Consider the following 18,486-nt stretch of genomic DNA (forward strand, 5'->3'; position numbering starts at 1 on the left):
AGGAGGAGTTGTGATGGTGTGGGGGTGCTATGCTGGTGACACTGTTGGTGATTTATTTAGAATTCAAGGCACACTTAACCAGCATGGCTACCACACAGTGGTGGAAAAAGTACCTAATGTCATATTTGAGTAAAAGTAAAGATAACTTAATTGAAAATGACTCAAGTAAAAGTGAAAGTCACCCAGTAAAATACTACTTGAATAAAAGTCTAAAAGTGTTTGGGTTTTAAATATACTTAAGTATCAAAAGTAAAAGTAAAAGTATAAATCAATTCAAATTCCTTGACCAGACCAGACAGCACCATTTTCATGTTTAAAAAATTTACAGATAGTCAGGGGCATACTCCAACATCATTTACAAATGAAGCATTTGTGTTTAGTGAGTCCTCCAGATCAGAGTAGGGATGACCAGGGATGTTCTCTTGATAAGTGCATGAATTGGACCATGTTCCTGTCCTGCTAAGCATTCAAAATGTAATGAGTACTTTTGGGTGTCAGGGAAAATGTATGGAGTAAAAAGTAAAAAAAAATCTTTAGGAATGTAGTGAAGTAAAAGTAAAAGTTGTGAAAAATATAAATAGTAAAGTAAAGTACAGATACCCCCAAAAACGTATTAAGTAGTTCTTTAAAGTATTTTTACTTAAATACTTTACAACACTGCTACCACAGCATTCTGCAGTGATACGCCATCCCATCTGGTTTGCGCTTAGTGGGACTATCATTTGTTTTTCATCAGGACCATGACCCAACACACCTCCAGGCTGTGTAAGGGCTATTTGACCAATAATGAGAGTGATGGAGTGCTGCATCAGATGACCTGGCCTCCACAATCACCCGACCTCAACCCACTTGAGATGGTTTGGGATGAGTTGGACCGCAGAGTGAAGGAAAAGCAGCCAATAAGTGCTCAGCATATGTGGGAACTCCTTCAATACTGTTGGAAAAGCATTCCAGGTGAAGCTGGTTGAGAGAATGCCAAGAGTGTGCAAAGTTGTCATCAAGGCAAAGGGTGGCTACTTTGAAGAATCTAAAATATAAAATATATTTTGATTTGTTTAACACTTTTTTGGTTACTACATGATTCCATATGTATTATTTCATAGTTTTGATGTCTTCCTATTATTCTACAATGTAGAAAATAGTAAAAAATAAAGAAAAACCCTTGAATGAGTAGGTGTGTCCAAACTTTTGACTGGTACTGTATGTTCACTTCACAGGTTGAGAATATAGTGGAACTGCAAAATTGTCAATGGCACACACCCTAAAATCCAATGTTAATGGAGAATCCATAGGGCCATGTTCTTAATTTAGCAGAAAGAAAGACTGCCTCCCTCCCTCTGAGACTGAGAGAGATACTGTAGCTAATGGATCCATGACCCAATGAGCCACCACAAATAAAAATGGAGAAACACACATTCCCCTTTTCAATGAGAAAAGACTGCAGTGAACTGCAAGAATAGCTACATACTATGTATCATTATGTGGGCTGTTTGCTATGGAGATTTGGAACACACTGAGTAGGCATTACTTTAGGCAAGACTGGCCAAGAACTCTTGCTGTTCTTCTTAAATGAACAAGTTTAGGCTGGTGTAAGTAGTCACTAAGTGTGATGACAAAGTACATTGTTCAAAAAGGTAATACTGCACTGACATCTTTCTGCGAGACAACATTAAGAAAGCCAAGCCAAGTGTTCCACAGTTTCCATTTTGTGCCAGTTGTGTCCTGTCCTTGTGGCTGAGGTAAAAGAAAGAGCAGCTAGGCCACACCGCTCTGCTCCTGACGGTGGAGTCAATTATCCTTCCTCCAGTAGGCTCAGTGTACCTCCTTTTCCCCCGTCCCCCGTCTGTGGAGCAGATAGAATAGGATCATAATTGGATCACTCAGAGGAATGATGATGACATGCCCTTGGCTGGAGTATCACACACTGGTCTCCCTCAGGTCCACACACACAACCGTATGCAGGGTTAATTTCCTAGTCTAACCTTTAAAGAAGCGGGATGCAGGCAGTGACATGCATTAATGATAGATAGCTTCTCTTAGCACAGATTAACATTGACAATGGAACTTTATACCTAAAATAGCAAAATAAGAATCCTTGCTGAATATGTAGGCCTAAATTTACAACTCAATATAGCAGGAGTAGAAAGAACGGACAACAGAGATGACCCATTGAGCAAAGAGACTGATCCTATTCATATGAAAGGCTGCTGCACCTGCCGAGGTAAAGTGAATGAGAGGTGAATCTTTGTAGGCCATGACTTCAGATCATTCCCTGCCAATTCACCACCTCCCTCATTTAACCCTAACCTCACCTCACCTACCTCCAAGCAGCAGGGTTTTAGGGTTGCCAAGCAACTGTGGTCCACGATTGCCCTGATATCTTGCTGGTCCATACAGATACGTTCACAGCTGGGGTTCACTGTGGCCGGCATGGCTGGCTGGGGCTGAGTCAATGTGGTCTTTTGCCCATTTAAAAAGTTATCCTTTTTAGATAAAACCTTACAAAAATATATTCACATGTCAACAAATAATTGATGAAAACACACTGTTTTGCAATGATGGTCTACAGCAGGGTTCTTCAATTCCGGTCCTGGAGGGCCGAAACACTTCTGTTTTTTATTTCTACCTGGTAGTTAATTGCACTCACCTGGTGTCCCAGGTCTGAATTAGCCCCTGATTAGAAGGAGAGGATGAAAAACAGAGGTGTTTCGGCCCTCCAGGACCGGAATTGAAGAACCCTGGTCTACAGTAACCTCAACAGCACTCTGTAGGGTAGCACCACGGTGGAGGACAGCTAGCTTCCGTTCTCCTCTGGGTACATTGACTTCAATACCAAATCCAAGAGGCTCATGGTTCTCTCCCCTTCCATAGACTTACACAGTAATTATGACAACTTCCGGAGGACATCTTCCAACCTAGCAGAGGTCTTGCAGCATGAACTGACATGTTGTCCACCCAATCAAAGCATCAGATAATTAATATTGTACTGAAAGCATAAACTACAGCTAGCTAGCACTGCAGTGATTACAATGTGGTCAGTAGTTGACTCAAAGAAAGAGAAAGACAATAGTTGAACAGATTTGAACAAATTCATTTTTTCACAAATGAAGGAGGAGAGAGAGAGAGAGAGAGAGAGAGAGAGAGAGAGAGAGAGAGAGAGAGAGAGAGAGAGAGAGAGAGAGAGAGAGAGAGAGAGAGAGAGAGAGAGAGAGAGAGAGAGAGAGAGAGAGAGAGAGAGAGAGAGAGAGAGAGAGAGAGAGAGAGAGAGAGAGAGAGAATGCAGCTAGCTATTTTAGCCTACTCAAACTCCCAGCTCAAACAGAGGGATGCTATGTTTGCTAGCTGGCTATGACTATCCAACACTGGAACTCTTCCAAGTCAAGGTTTTACTCATTTATTCCCACCGGGCCCGCCAGTGTAACTGCTAAACTGCTTGCTGACTGTACACTGTACTGCATGATTGTAGTGGGTTTACTAATGCGTTAGTTCTATTAGCTATGTTGACTATGACGTTACTTGAGCTAATATGGTAACAACGATGTAGGCTGTGTGTAGCGGTTATGATATGAAGGTTTGGTTAGAACGTTTTTTTTTGCCTGGTCACAGACAGCTGATGTGTTGTGCATTGAAGTCCACAAGCAAAGGGAAAAGGTGAGAGGAGGACAACGTGTAGATATGAGAAGGAATACAACAAGCTTTTTGTATGTTTTTTAAAAATGTCTTTAACCTTTATTTAACCAGGTAAGCCAGTTGAGAACAAGTTCTCATTTACAACTGCGACCTGGCCAAGATAAAGCAAAGCAGTGCGATAAAAACAACAACACAGAGTTACATATGGGGTAAAACAAAACATAAAGTCAAAAATACAACAGAAAATATATATACAGTGTGTGCAAATGTAGCAAGTTATGGAGGTAAGGCAATAAATAGGCTATAGTGCAAAATAATTACAATAGTATTAACACTGGAATGATAGATGTGCAAGAGATTATGTGCAAATAGAGATACTGGGGTGCAAATGAGCAAAATAAATAACAATATAGGGATGAGGTAGTTGGGTGGGCTAATTTCAGATGGGCTGTGTACAGGTGCAGTGATCGGTAAGGTGCTCTGACAACTGATGCTTAAAGTTAGTGAGGGAGATAAGAGTCTCCAGCTTCAGAGATTTCTGCAATTCGTTCGTATGTGGCTATGAAAGTGAACTGTTTGCGTGTGATCAGGGGTGTATTCATTTCCGCCGATTCTGTTGAAAAACGTTTCTTAAACGGAAGCAAATGGAACGAAATGGGGATAAACATACCTGAATTTGTCCAATAGAAACTCTCGTTTGCAACTGTTGGACTAACGATTACACTCTAAATCAGCTAGATTCAGGCAAGAGTGTGCAAGGCAGTATTGAATGTGTCACTGTCTGTCACCTTGATTACTCTAATTTTTCCTCTTGACATGTGCAACCTCATGATATGTAGCAACCTCATGATATGTATAGGGAAAACTTGAGTATCATGTAGTAGCCTAAACCTATTGATCTTACATTGAACTAGGTGAATGGAATATGAATGACAGTCATCTAATATGCTGTAATAGAAATAAGGCCATGCTCATTAAAAAAAAATTTGTCCTCCCTCATTTTAAACAGCACCGAACGCCACTGCTTGTAAGGGTTAGCTGGCTAGCAGCTAGCCGGGAAGTAACCAATGATGTATATAAACCCTGGATTTCTATTGCTATGTATTGGCCATTGAGAGGCTTTGAAGCCACCGGTCAGCCATATTGGCACATCCCAGTAGGAGCAGTCCTCCATAGGAATGATTGGAATTCTACGGTATTTCAATAAAATGTTTCAAGGACAACATTACATGTTTTTAAGTACATGTATTTTTTTCATTTTGAATGTTTATGTTAAGCTCACATAACATAATTTAAAAGTAAGCATTAAGGTGTCTGTAATATAATAAATGTAGCACAAACGAATGTAGACATTAATAAATGCATTTCTATAGCTTCCAAAATATTTTTTTACAATGGTGGGGGAGTGCCAAGATGGAGGCACGGTGGCTTCAACACAGCACCCCCTATCAGTCATCTAGTGTATATATAATCATCAAGTGTATATATAAATAATTGGAAATAGCCTGTTCCCAGGTGTGGGTGGAAGTGGCTGGGAACAGGAAGGTGATATTGCTAGCAGTTTAGGCAGGAGGTTATAATTTTCTTGCTAAAGTTTCCCATTTGAAACCTGTGTTTTGTGTTGATTTAGTAGCTTGTTCTACCATAGTCTATCGTTATAACATGCAGTTACATGTGCTGGTTTGGAATCGCGGGTGTATCTACCGCGGTACTTACGGATTGAGAGTGGAGTCATGGATAATTCCATGAAAATGTTGCTATCATGAGTTCACGTGCTAGTCGGAACTAGGAAACTCTGAAGTTTATTGTTCACTCAGAATTTAGTAACACTAAATGTCACTGTTGGAAATGTTACTTGTTGAAGATGTGAAGAGTGAAACCAACCATTAGCTTGTGAGGGGGAGTGGGGTCAAACTGATCAATGTTTACTAGGTAATTACGAGAAGGTAAGGTAGCTCCTTTATCCTTGCAACAGGGAAAGGGGATACATAGTCAGTTGCACAACTGAATTCATTAAACCGAAATGTGTCTTCCGCATTTAATTAATCGACGTCCACATCATTGGCGCCCAGGGAGCAGAGCACCTTTGTCTGCTACGTTGTTAGACTGAAATCATTGTTAGAAACGTCTAGATCAGTGCTTCCCAAACTTTTTCACTCATGCCCCCCTTTCATCGTTGGGTAACGATTTTTTTGTGTGAGTTTTGGGGGTTTGTTCATCTCTCCCTATCCTCTCTGCTCCCCCCCTGCCAACCCCTCACGCCCCCCCTAGGGGGCACGCCCCACAGTTTGGGAACCACTGTAGTGATGGACAGGTCAGCTGTTTGTTCACCTGCACCTGCCCGCAATTGATAAAAACCCATGCGCTGTACTGTCAGAGATGCCAGAATTTATGAGAGGGGTGAGGTATATATATTTTTTATGCCTAATTTAGATAGACTATTTGTTAGTTAGGTAGGCTATTTGCTAGTCAACTTGTCTATAATTAGATACATGCATCTTCTCTTCTGTCATTAGTTGCCCTAGAAGACTAAATAAAACCTTGCTCACCAGAAAATATGTCATACATCTATAAAATGAATGCTTCAATCTAGTTGACATCGGTAAAGTTTTCACCTTTATCTCTGCATCTCTCCTGCAGCAAAGATGTTTAGGGTCCGGGGAGAAAATGCAATAACTCTGGAAAGTCTTTCCGTGCAAAATTTCCAAATGACATCAGTTTGACCGGTTTTAAGGGAATTAAAAGCAGTGAAAACAACCCAACGTGTTGGCTTGGATGCATATCTAATGTGGTTGAAATACCTTCAGCTTTTATGATACTGATAAAGACAGCACCTTTACAGATGGTCCCTAACCGCGCATTCATTCTCTCTATACTGAAAGAAAGAAATCCTATAGCTCCATTCCTGTTCCCCAAATTTGGTGTATCATTTTACTGCAAGAACTGCTTCATTCTGCAGGAGTTAATATTATAGTAGGCTATGTGAGAGGTTATAGACCTGCAGTCAGTGTCCAGACCTGATTTCAGTTAGGCTACTATTCCATTTAACCCATCTGAACAGTTCAGTTCCCTAGCCTGGTCTCAGTGCAAAACGTATTATTTGTGACACTCCATTTAGTGTGAAATTTTACATTACATTAGGTTACATTATTTGACCCGTTTAGTATGATATTACGTTGAATAAGACAATAGGTTACTTAAGGCAAAAACCAAAGGAGGGTGGTTGGTTGGGGTGGATAGGTAGGTGAATGACGCAAACATCTAGCATCCTAAAGGTTGTGTGTTCTAATCATTAGCATTTTAGTTCATTAGCAACTTTGCAACTACTTAATACTTTTTAGCTACTACTTAGCATGTTAGTGTAGCATGCAACTACTTAGCATGTTAGCTAACTCTAACACTGAACTTAACCCTTTAACCTAACTCTTAATTCTAACCTTAACCCCTAACCCTAACCCCTAGCTTAGCTAATGTTAGCAACCTAGCTAACATTACTATTATCCACCTAGCCACCTAGCTAACCTTAGCAACAACAACTTGGAATTCGTAACATATCATATGTATTGCAAATTCGTAACATATTGTACGATTAGCAATTCTTAACATATCATATTAATTGTAATGCTTAACATACGTCCTACAATTCGTATTAAATTTGTACGACCACTATTACATTGGTAGGCTAATGTAATGTAACCTAACGTAACGTAACGTAACATAACATATCATACTAAATGGAGTGGCATGGATTTTAGTAACATATAATACGTTTTGATCTGAGACTAAGTTCAGTTCCCTTGACATGCCATATTTCAAGTCCCGTCTTGTGACCATCGAATTTGTATAGCACCTCACAATCATCACACATAACATCTTTCCCAAACATTAGGCTACTGTTCTGACCCTCACTTCTCTTTATTTTCTCTTTCCATTTCACAGCTTTTCTCATATTGAATTGAACTCCGACATTATCCTTTTTGCCTCAGTGGATCAACGTTAACCTTTTCTTCCCAAGTTCCCAAAAGCATTTGGCAATTGGCATGTATTTGGCGCGAATGCAGTTAGGTCATAAAGCTTAGGCTTACACACTAATGCCATATAACAATTATTAAAGAAAAAACTAAATGTTCAAAGAAATCCCACTCAGCTATAATAACACAACTGATTACCACACAATATTAAAAGGGTTTCTGATAAGATTAAAAGGCATTTTGAGTTTAAAACATTGGGGTAGAGTCTGCACCATTTCTCAAACAAGTCAGGATATATATCAATGAGGATCAATTGCTCTATAGACATTATCTCAATGCGTGGTGTAAGTGGGTAATTATAGAGAAAATTTTCCTGCAAACCCTCTTTGATAAATATCCTGAATCGTTTGAGAAACGGTGCAGACTCTACCCCAATGTTTTAAACTCAAAATGCAGTTGCCTAGAGCTCAGACGCTCAGACTAACTGTAATTCTAACATAACCGGTAGGCTGCGAGAATGCAGTCTCAAACATATGTTTATAACATTTAACCCTTTTAATCTTGTGTGGTAATCAGTTGTGTTAGATTTCTGAGTGTGATTTATTTAAAAAGTTTATTGTTCCTATGCATATTGTGCATATGGCCAAGTCCATCTGATAATGTAAAGATGATTGTGAGTTATGAGTTGTGTCCCACCGCTCTGCTTGCCAATGGCTGGCTGGGTGGTTATTTATTGATAGGCTACACAGGATGGTCTAAGGTAAATTATCATAGTTTCCTAATTTTACATTTGTTTGCTTGTGTTTATAATGATGATTGACTCTATTCCCTTACACAGCAAATATGACATGTCCGACTGATTCGATTCCACCTAGGATGTTGATTTTTTGATGTGTTAATAATTTCTTCCTTTGCAACTAATTCATTTTTCTATATCGATTTGTGATGGCTACACTCTTAGAAAAAATTATTACAAAAGGGTTTTTCGGCTGTCCCAATAGGATAACCCTTTTTGGTTCCAGGTAGAACTCTTTTGGGTTCCATGTAGAACCTTCAGTGTAAAGGGTTCTACATAGAACTCAAAAGGGTTCTTCAAAGGATTCTCCTATGGGGACAGCCGAAGAACCCTTTTACGTTCTAGATAGCACCTTTTAAGGGTGCATATAGGTTACTTTTGTGAATGTGATTTTTTTGGGTCCTATGCGTAGTGTATATGGCTATGTCCATCTGAATGTATAGATGTGTGTGCGTAAAGTCATTACCTTGTTTCTCACAAAACGGCCTTAGAACCTTCAACATTGGTTTGCTAATGTTGGGTGCTGTAAACTGAGATGCTGTTACACTTCATGTTCATTTTGCTTGTGAAACCAGTTGCTTCAAAGCTGTTTTGATTTAATGTATCCTCCACCTCCACCTCCTCCCCCTCCTTTTTCCCTCTCTGCGGACGACTTTGTCAACCACTTTGAAAAAAAGTTTGACGACATCCGCTCCTTATCAGCCTACTGAGTCAACTGGTCCCATTCACACAGAACTACCTGTGATAGGTGATTTGAAGGAGTCAGGCGCAGGAGGGTAAATCACAGAATACAGAGTTTATTCCGGAATACAGAGTTACGCAGAATAGCGTCAAACAGGCGCACTGGAACAAAACAGGCACACAGGGAAAATATACCCCGGCAATACAAAATACACGGAGCTCAACCGAGCTACACTCTCCTCACATTAACCAATCACCCACAAAGACAAGGGGGCAGAGGGAACACTTATACACGTACTAATGAGGGGATATGAACCAGGTGTGTGTAATAGACAAGACAAAACAAATGGAATGATGAGATGTGATGTGGCAGTGGCTAGAAGGCCGGTGACGACGAACGCCGAAGCCTGCCCGAACAAGGAGAGGAAGCAGCTTCGGGGGAAGTCGTGACACTACCCAACACCTTGACCTCTTTCTCCCATCTCTCTCCAGATGAAATCCTGCGACTAGTGATTTCCGGCCGCCCGACAACTTGTCCTCTTGACCCCATCCCCTCCTCCCTGCTCCAGACCATCTCTGGATAATAATATAATATGCCATTTAGCAGACGCTTTTATCCAAAGCGACTTACAGTCATGCGTGCATATATGTTTGTGTATGGGTGGTCCCGGGGATCGAACCCACTACCTTGGCGTTACAAGCGCCGTGCTCTACCAGCTGAGCTACAGAGGACCTTCTCCCATTCCTCACTTCCCTCATCAACTCATCCCTGACCACTGGCTGCGTCCCCTCTGATTTCAAGTTGTCCAGAGTCGCTCCCCTCCTTAAGAAACCAACGCTCGACCCGTCTGACGTCAAAACTACAGACCGGTATCCATTCTTTATTTTCTTTCCAAAACACTTGAGAGTGCTGTATCTGACCAACTCTCTCGTTATCCCTCTCAGAACGATCTTCTTGACCCTAACCAGTCCGGCTTCAGGGCAGCTCACTCAACTGAGACCGCTCTCCTCTGTGTCACAGAGGTTCTCTGCTCTGCCAAAGCTGACTCTTTCTCCTCTGTTCTCATCCTCTGACCAACATGCAAAGCCAAACAATGACCAGTAAGTCTTGACTGTAATAATGTTTCATCAAATGTTGAGAACTGATTGAACTGATGTAATCTTTCTGTCCTTAACAAAGAATGTTATTTTTTAGAGCTTGTTTGAATGAATGTGTACCTAGGGACATTTGCATTTGTAAAGCACATTGTCAACGCTTTCCCGGAAACACTCCTGATGACATGGGCCCAAGGACTACAGGTTGGGTTCCATAATCTGGACTGAAGACTTAAGAATGAACTCTAATGTGGTGTGGGCTGTTTCTTCCTGTATTGGACACAGGCTGTCCATGTACAGGTTCTGTCCAGGGGGGATTTGTAGGCTCTGCTCTAATTTATGTGCTCTCTGTCACCACCGGCTGCATGGCAAAGGGCCCAAGACAATGCCTAAGGATCAGTACGCTCTTCCCCTCTGAGGGGACAAAATGTATCTCTCTCTATAGTATCCCGAGAAATGATTACTGGAACGTGTGATAGAATAATACTACAGCAGTCATGTCTGGTATCTATCTTAAACCTGTCCTCTGAGGATAACTTTTATGCCATCTATATGGATGTATGATCTCTGTGGTAACTTGTATCTGTGCAGGGTGAACACCTTCAGATGTTATAAAAGGAATGAAATCCCTTTGTTCTGTCTCTTATCCTGTATCCTGTCCATTGGAGAACGGTTGTATGATTTTCTCATTTCCTACGGTTCTGGGCCTCTGGACTAGTAGGCATCTCTTTGTTCATGCTTTGACTTGTACGTTAACGTAGGATCTATATGCTTAGAATTATGCTTTGTTAATGTCAGTATTGCCTTGTAACTTAAGTTATGAGTCAACTTGCGCATCACTAAACCACTGGTCTAGATAATTGGGAAAAGTATTATAGAATGTGAGGATATTGTAACTTAACCCAACACTTAACAACCTTGGCGTAACAAATTATTTCACCTTTATTTATACAGGTAAGTCAATTAAGAACACATTTAAGAACACAATTTCACTATACATATCGATATATATAGATCAAATACACAACACATTAAAAGCAAAACACAGTCATATGAAACACATTCTTCAGTAAGAATTACCCTAGAGGCACCAAATTCACCAACTTTAAGGACTTTTGGAGATCATTCCACATGAGAGCAGATTTACCTAACTCAGTGGAGATTAAAGGGATCTCCAGGGTTAGCCATCCCTGAGTCCAGGTCTGGTAACTTATACAGTACATCTGAAGGTTAACTTGGTGGAAGTTTATGCAAGAGGGCTTTATAGACAAAAAGAGCACAATGCATCGATCTACTAGTCTTCAAGGAGGGCCAGCATACTTTCTGATACAAAATGCAATGATGCATACTGAACCTATCACCCGTAATAAAGCGCAATGCGCTATGATAAACTGCGTTCAATGGCTTCAATACAGTGGCAGCTGCATTCATATAGACGATATCGCCATAGTCAATAACCAGAATGAATGTTGACTGAATTATTCGTTTTCTGCTATTTAACGAAAGACAGGACCTGTTCCTATAGAAAGCCTTGTCAATCCAGATGTCCAGATATTTATAAGTATACGATCAATGAGGGCACCATCCAAAGTACGAATGCATACAGTAAATCATCAGATAATGTTTTTGCGTGATTTGGAAAATAAAATATAGTTGGTTTTATCTGCATTAAGTACCCATTTCAGTTCAACAAAGGCTTTTTATAGGGCAATACAGTCAGATTGAAGCTCTTACAGAGCCTGGACAGCTGTGGGGGCAATAGCATACACCACAGTGTCATCTGCATACAGGTTAAGGTGTTGGCTTGACAATCGCTGGACCAGGGTTTGAGTCCCGGTTGGGGCTACCCCCCTGAATTTGCTACAATATTTAGACTGTTCTGTACATTAGCCTAGTTGAGTAGGCCTCCTACCCATCAGCAATGCATTCATGTTGATGAAGCCAAATTGCTGAACTACCAAGAAGTCCATCTGAGCTTTTATCTTCTAAAAGACAACTCTTTTTTCAACATTAGTATTGTCCTGACTACAGTACATATGGGGACAGCATTAAGTGTAGAGCTTCTAAATTAACATGATTTTGTGGTCAATTACACTAAAAGTGTGGATGATTATTTTTAGAAGTGGAAGCTTGATTGTGTTTTAATGGATTGGATTTTACAATTCAGTTATAACCCACTTCAGCCTTCGTATGGACATTGACCCCAAACTGGCACCTCACTCAGGGAAGGGGCCACAGTAGGAGAAATGGGGGAAGGGGGACAGGGGCGGAGGGACGGGGGACAACAAGGGGTCTATTTAATGTAAAGATGGAGGGTAAACATTCACTGCATCCATCGCTCATCCATTTTCAACAGCTGACATTTACTGACATTAGGGTCCTTCCAGTCTCTCACTATGTAAACAACATGGGAGACACATGACAAGTTAAATGTTTACTAAAGAATTGAAACACAATAAGCCTTTTCTCTACTCTCTATTTCAGCCATTAGCAAATAAGCAGTAATACGTAAAAAGTTATTTCCATGTGAAAACAGGTATGAAGAAGTAGTCCTAGCCTCTGTAAAGTGCATTTATTACATTGAAATCATTAAACTGGTTCCAACCAACTTCAAAATATGTTTTTAATGTCTAAAATGTCTTCTGGTAAATATCAGTAGATGGGAATATTTGACTGTAAGTAAATCCAATGTTTACAAAGCCTGTAAAAAGGTTTTTCAAGGTCTACTTTAAAGCTAAAATGTATATTCTAACTGTGTTTTGGTTGTATAAGTTACACACTCTGTTGGGACAGAACTGTGGTGTGGGCAAACCAAGCATCCATCACTCCAGATGTTCTGTGAAGTCCTGTGTGTGTGTGTGTGTGTGTGCGTGTGCATTTCCGTGTTAAATTTGTGTGTATTGGGTATATGTTGTGAAATTGTTAGATATTACTTGTTAGATATTACTGCACTGTCGGAGCTAGAAGCACAAGCAATTCACTACACCCGCAATAACATCTGCTAAACACGTGTATGTGAAAAATAAAATTTGATTTGATGCACCCGTGTGTGTGCCTGCCTGCCTGCCTGCCTGCCTGCCTGCCTGTGTGTGTATGAGCGCCCATGTGTGTTTGTGTGTGTTTGTGTGCTCTCACCACAGGCCTCCCCACACAGAGCTGACAGGTTTATTTGTTTCTCCTGGCCCCTGGCTGTGGCCTTGGACTCCCTCTTGGGCTCATTCAGTGTGAAACCAAATCCCATAATGAATCCTCCAACAGCCTCCACTTTTTCTACTATTTAAAAGCAATTACACTATTTGTAGCCATGAGGTCTGATAATAGGGGTGGGTGAGCTGCACCCAGACAGTGTTGTTGTTTCAGGCTCTGTGACACCATGACACCACTTCCAAGGTTTCCTTCAGAGAGAGAAGGGGCATCTTGGGATTCGCTCTCTCTCTCTCGCTCTCCCTCTCTCTCTCTCTCTCTCTCTCCCCCCCTCCACAACACACTAATGATAAAAAGCCATTAGCAGCCTGCTTGTGGCACTACACCCCTGCAAAATGTCTGAGGGATACTTACACTAGCATGACAAATGTGTGTATATGTTACGCGGCTGTGGTAGAGTGTCTATTTAACTTTCCTTCCTCCCTCTGTTTCTCTGTCCACTCCCTGGTGTAAACCCCACAGAAAGAGCTCTACCATTAGTCACAAAGGGATGGAGCAGAGCGGTCACCGTGGGAGACTGTTGCTACAGTGGTGAGTTCGCGAGGTTGGAAACCACTTCATACAACAATGTGGGAATGCACACTATATATTCAAAAGTATGTGGACACCCCTTCAAATTAGTGGATTTGGCAATTTCACACCCTTTGCTGACAGGTGTATAAAACTCAGCCGCGAAGTGGTAGGCCACACAAGCTCACACAACTGGACCGCCGAGTGCTGTAGAGCGTAGCTCATAAAAATCGCCTGTCCTCAGTTGCAACGCTCACTACCGAGTTCCAAACTGCATATCAAGTTCCAAACTGCCTCTGGAAGCACAATAACTGTTAGTCGGGAGCTTCATGAAATGGGTCTCCATGGCCGAGCAGCCGCACACAAGGTTAAGATCACAATGCGCAATGCCAAGCGTCGGCTGGAGTGATGTAAAGCTCGTCGCCATTGGACTCTGGAGCAGTGGAAACGCATTCTCTGGAGAGATGAATTACGCTTCACCATCTGGCAGTCCGATGGACGAATCTGAATTTGACAAATACCGACTATATACATCGCATATCTGTGATTTTTCAGGACATTCAAGATATTAAGCTATATTGATTCCAGATATGCTTCTCTTGGCTGAGGTCCATATCAGGATCTTGATATGCTTTTTAATATGCTGAAAATAAGGACGATTTCTAATGCATTTCAGAGTTTTCAGCACATGCTTAACAATTTGTCAAATATGAAATCCATAGTTTCCTTTCATGCAAAAAATAATTTTTGGATTCCCTACGGATATAATACATGGTATGGCCAGATATTGACTCATTAAATATACTGAGATAGGCCTATGTGGACATCTTATTTTCTCTATAGGTCAACATAGTATATTTTCTCAGCACATACAGTGGGGAAAAAAGTATTTAGTCAGCCACCAATTGTGCAAGTTCTCCCACTTAAAAAGATGAGAGAGGCCTGTAATTTTCATCATAGGTACACGTGAACTATGACAGACAAAATCAGAAAAAAAATCCAGAAAATCACATTGTAGGATTTTTTATGAATTTATTTGCAAATTATGGTGGAAAATAAGTATTTGGTCAATAACAAAAGTTTCTCAATACTTTGTTATATACCCTTTGTTGGCAAGGACACAGGTCAAACGTTTTCTGTAAGTCTTCACAAGGTTTTCACACACTGTTGCTGGTATTTTGGCCCATTCCTCCATGCAGATCTCCTCTAGAGCAGTGATGTTTTGGGGCTGTCGCTGGGCAACACAGACTTTCAACTCCCTCCAAAGATTTTCTATGGGGTTGAGATCTGGAGACTGGCTAGGCCACTCCAGGACCTTGAAATGCTTCTTACAAAGCCACTCCTTCGTTGCCCAGGCAGAGTGTTTGGGATCATTGTCATGCTGAAAGACCCAGCCACGTTTCATCTTCAATGCCCTTGCTGATGGAAGGAGGTTTTCACTCAAAATCTCACGATACATGGCCCCATTCATTCTTTCCTTTACACGGATCAGTCGTCCTGGTCCCTTTGCAGAAAAACAGCCCCAAAGCATGATGTTTCCACCCCCATGCTTCACAGTAGGTATGGTGTTCTTTGGATGCAACTCAGCATTCTTTGTCCTCCAAACATGACGAGTTGAGTTTTTACCAAAAAGTTATATTTTGGTTTCATCTGACCATATGACATTCTCCCAATCCTCTTCTGGATCATCCAAATGCACTCTAGCAAACTTCAGACGGGCCTGGATATGTACTGGCTTAAGCAGGGGGACACGTCTGGCACTGCAGGATTTGAGTCCCTGGCGGCGTAGTGTGTTACTGATGGTAGGCTTTGTTACTTTGGTCCCAGCTCTCTGCAGGTCATTCACTAGGTCCCCCGTGTGGTTCTGGGATTTTTGCTCACCGTTCTTGTGATCATTTTGACCCCACGGGGTGAGATCTTGCGTGGAGCCCCAGATCGAGGGAGATTATCAGTGGTCTTGTATGTCTTCCATTTCCTAATAATTGCTCCCACAGTTGATTTCTTCAAACCAAGCTGCTTACCTATTGCAGATTCAGTCTTCCCAGCCTGGTGCAGGTCTACAATTTTGTTTCTGGTGTCCTTTGACAGCTCTTTGGTCTTGGCCATAGTGGAGTTTGGAGTGTGACTGTTTGAGGTTGTGGACAGGTGTCTTTTATACTGATAACAAGTTCAAACAGGTGCCATTAATACAGGTAACAAGTGGAGGACAGAGGAGCCTCTTAAAGAAGAAGTTACAGGTCTGTGAGAGCCAGAAATCTTGCTTGTTTGTAGGTGACCAAATACTTATTTTCCACCATATTTGCAAATAAATTCATTAAAAATCCTACAATGTGATTTTTTTTATTTTATTTTCTCAATTTGTCTGTCATAGTTGACGTGTACCTATGATGAAAATTACAGGCCTCTCTCATCTTTTTAAGTGGGAGAACATGCACAATTGGTGGCTGACTAAATACTTTTTTTCCCCACTGTACATTGCATATGCTCTTGACTGAGGTCCATATCAGGATCTTGATAGGCTTTTTGATAGGCTAAATAAGGATAATTGCTGATGCTTATTTGAGTTTTGAGGACATGTTCAATAATTTGGCAAATATTAAATCCATATACAGTACCAGTCAAAAGTTTGGACACACCTTCTCATTCAAGGGTTTTTCTTTATTTTTACTATTTTCTACATTGTAGAATGATAGTGAAGACATTAAAACTATGAAGTAACTCATATGGACACATGTAGTAACCAAAAAAAGTGTTAAACAAATCAAAATATATTTTATATTTGAGATTCATCAAATAGCCACCCTTTGCCTTGATGACAGCTTTGCACACTCTTGGCATTCTCTCAACCAGCTTCATGAGGTAGTCACCTGGAATGCATTTCAATTAACAGCTGTGCCTTCTTAAAAGTTAATTTGTGGAATGTCTTTCCTTCTTAATGCGTTTGAGCCAATCAGTTATGCTGTGAGAAGGTGTGTGGGGGGGGGGGGGTTAACAGAAGATAGCCCTATTTAGTAAAATACCAACTCCATATTATGGCAAGAACAGCTAAAATAAGCAAAGAGAAACGACAGTCCATCATTACTTTAAGACATGAAGGTCAGTCAATATGAAAAATCTCAAGAACTTTGAAAGTTTCTTCAAGTGCAGTCGCAAAAACCATCAAGCGCTATGATGAAACTGGCTCTCATGAGGACCGCGACAGGAATGGAAGACCCAGAGTTAACTCTGCTGCAAAGGATACTTTTATTAGAGTTACCAGCCTCAGAAATTGCAGCCCAAATAAATGCTTCACAGAGTTCAAGTAACAGACACATCTCAACATCAACTGTTCAGAGGGGACTGTGTGAATAAGGCCTTCATGGTTGAATTGCTGCAAAGAAACCACTACTAAAGGACACCAATAATAAGAAGAGACCTGCTTGGGCCAATGGACGAGCAATTGACATCAGACCGGTGGAAATGTGTCCTTTTGTCTGGAGTCCAAATTGGAGATTTTTGGTTCCAACCGCCGTGGCTTTGTGAGACACGGTGTGGGTGAACGGATGATCTCCGCATGTGTATTTCCCACTGTAAAGCATGGAGGAGGTGTTATGGTGTGGGGGTGCTTTGCTGGTGACACTGTCTGTGATTTATTTAGAATTCAAGGCACACTTAACCAGCATGGCTACCACAGCATTCTGCAGCGATATGCCATCCCATCTGGTTTGGTCTTAGTTGGACTATCATTTGTTTTTCAAGAGGACAATGACCCAACACACCTCCAGGCTGTGTAAGGGCTATTTTACCAAGAAGGAGAGTGATGGAGTGCTGCATCAGATAACCTGGCCTCCACAATCACCCGACCTCAACCCAATTGAGATGGTGTGAGATGAGTCGGACCGCAGAGTGAAGGAAAAGCAGCCAACAAGTGATCAGCATATGTGGGAACTCCTTTAAGACTGTTGGAAAAGCATTCCAGGTGAAGCTGGTTGAGAGAATGTAAAAAGTGTGCATAGCTGTCATCAAGGCAAAGGGTGGCTATTTAAAGATTCTCAAATATAAAATATACTTTGATTTGTTTAACACTTTTTTGTTTATTACATGATTCCATATGTGTTATTTCATAGTTTTGATGTCTTCACTATTATTCTAAAATGTAGAAAATAGTAAAAATAAAGAAAAACCCTTGAATGAGTAGGTGTGTCCAAACTTTTGACTGGTAGTGTAATTCTTACAGACACTAGCTAAACTTTTTGTATCCCATCTGCATAAAGGCACACACAAACCGCAAGCTAAAAGCATTGTAACTGGTAGCCTAGCAACAAGAATCACGTATTTTCTACTGTGGAGTTCCAACTGTCATTTTTTAATTTGGGCACCACAAAATAGTTTGTAAAAGTGTGTGGTCAAACTGACAGCAGGAAATTCAAAAAAGTTAGAAGCTGTTCAGAAAAAAACTCAAAGAAGTTAACGCTAAAGTGAGTAGCTAATTTGAGATGTTTTATTTATCTTAGTACAGTGAGGGAAAAAAGTATTTGATCCCCTGCTGATTTTGTACTTTTGTCCACTGATAAAGATATGATCAGTCTATAATTTTAATGGTAGGTTTATTTGAACAGT

The sequence above is a fragment of the Coregonus clupeaformis genome, chromosome 30, assembly GCF_020615455.1.
Source record: "Coregonus clupeaformis isolate EN_2021a chromosome 30, ASM2061545v1, whole genome shotgun sequence".
NCBI classification, from domain to species: domain Eukaryota; kingdom Metazoa; phylum Chordata; class Actinopteri; order Salmoniformes; family Salmonidae; genus Coregonus; species Coregonus clupeaformis.